This window comes from Schistocerca piceifrons, unplaced genomic scaffold (genome assembly GCF_021461385.2).
Source record: "Schistocerca piceifrons isolate TAMUIC-IGC-003096 unplaced genomic scaffold, iqSchPice1.1 HiC_scaffold_2296, whole genome shotgun sequence".
NCBI lineage: Eukaryota > Metazoa > Arthropoda > Insecta > Orthoptera > Acrididae > Schistocerca > Schistocerca piceifrons.
In genome coordinates, this window is record NW_025728224.1 from 865429 (window position 1) to 867461 (window position 2033).

A 2033-nucleotide genomic window follows, 5' to 3' on the forward strand; every position below is an offset into this window, starting at 1 on the left:
ATGCTAAAACACAGGGCTTTCGAGTAGCAAACATCTTGCATGTCATAGGGTAAACTCCACCCTTATCTCCTGAGTTGCCCGCTCATCGAGATATATGTAAAATTCTCGGGATGAGGCGACACGGTCTCTGTTACCATTGATGCAGTAGGGAGAAGGAGGCGAGCAACTGCTTTCGTGTGTATCCCTACCACAAGTAACACATTTGGCTGTGTTTTTACAGGAAATTCGAGCGTGTTTGTAACGTTGACATTGGTAGCAAAGCATCCGGTTTGGAATGTACTGTCTGATTGTAATGACCTTATAGCCTACTTTGAAATGGAAGCAATACTCGACCAAAAGTGAGAAAAGGGGATGCACATTGGAACTAAGGTGGCATCAATCTCTTTCTTTACTCGATGCACTGCAGTGAAGTCCTGATCAGAGACGTAAGTTAGATTTCTCCCTCGGTCAGATCATCAAGCAGCGAGGTGTATATAGCACCATCCGAAGAATTCAGTGTTCGATGGGCCTCAACATGAACAGGATAGACATGGAGAGAATCTATGAACAGTTGTTGAGCTTGAAAATCACTATTGGTTTCCAAAAGCAAAGTACCATTATGCAGACGAAACCAGGATTTCACAGGGCCAGCAATGCCATCAAAACTTTTCTGAATAATAAATGCATTAACTACAGGGAAGGACTGCGTCAATGCTTTAGAAAATGTGGGATGATTCATAGACGATCTGGAGGGTAGACCAGCTGCAGAGTACAAGCGATTTTCTGCATGCATTCCTCTAAAAACGCTTATGGGCTACTTTTAGGACATGAGGCAGATTATTATAAATGCTAAACAGGAACACATTCTGGTACGGAGTGCATCGGATAATAACTCATACATTAAAGGAGGTCAAGAGGAGAATATGATCACAATTAGCAAGATAATATGGAAAATACCCCACATCAGTGTATCAGACGAGGAGCGTTTGAAGCTTTTAAAAGACCTGAATTCCGGTAAATTTCTATCACCAACATTTCTCTCTTGGGAGGTTTTCGAGTAGCCAGTGTTACCGACTGCAAGCAGACAAACATGGGGTATTAAAACCTGTTCACATCTACAGACACCTTGATTTTCAGACTGACAGGAGAGGGAATATATCAAATGATTTCACTGCATTCGACAACTGCGGTTTAAATAACGCCAGAGTCTACCTGAATTCAGAATTCTAACCATATGACAATTTACACCTGCAGTGGGATGAAATTTATACAGTCTAGCAAATCACATGTATGTTAGCACTTTGAACTTCTGTGGACTGAGTAGACATCCCCTTCTTTTCATAGTAAGAAACCTATCACCGATCATCGTAATAGACCGCTCGAAACAGAACAAGACAATTACATTTCGACCAGATGTATGTATTGAATTTAAATCTTCAGCAGATTTCCCAGAACACACTGCAATGTATGCTCTAGTTCTACATGACCGTGTGATCAACTACTGCCCGCTCACAGGCGTTGTGCAACGAGCTGTATAAATGAACAGGTGCTGCGCCATAGCTAGAGCATTCCAAAATGGCATCTGAAGGTGTGAACATCATTGGAGACGCTCAGGGTTTCTATGACGGTGAGCGTAGACAGTTCATATTTAAAGATGTTGCATTCGAAGCGTACAGAGAAGATGCCGGAAAATAGAGACATTCTCAGCAAATAAAGCGTCACCGAGGTCTTTCAAGGATGTGAAGTGCGCCAAGACACAGAACAGTGCAAAGTAGTTAACACGTTTCTACCGTTGGAATTCATTGCTATGATACTGGCATAACCTATAAAGTTATGGTGACGTCGCTTCGGTTATTCAGCCACACAGATACCATCATCTTCGTGAAGGGGTAGGATACGATCCTCAAGTTTGTTGCTATTCAGGACATGGAGATCAGGACACCCGCAGAATTCCAACGACTCAAGGAGTACAAGACGATGTGTTTGGTTATGAAAATGTAAAAATTACATTTAAGTTGGATGAGAAAGAGGCTGTAAAGTAAAGAATCAATTTT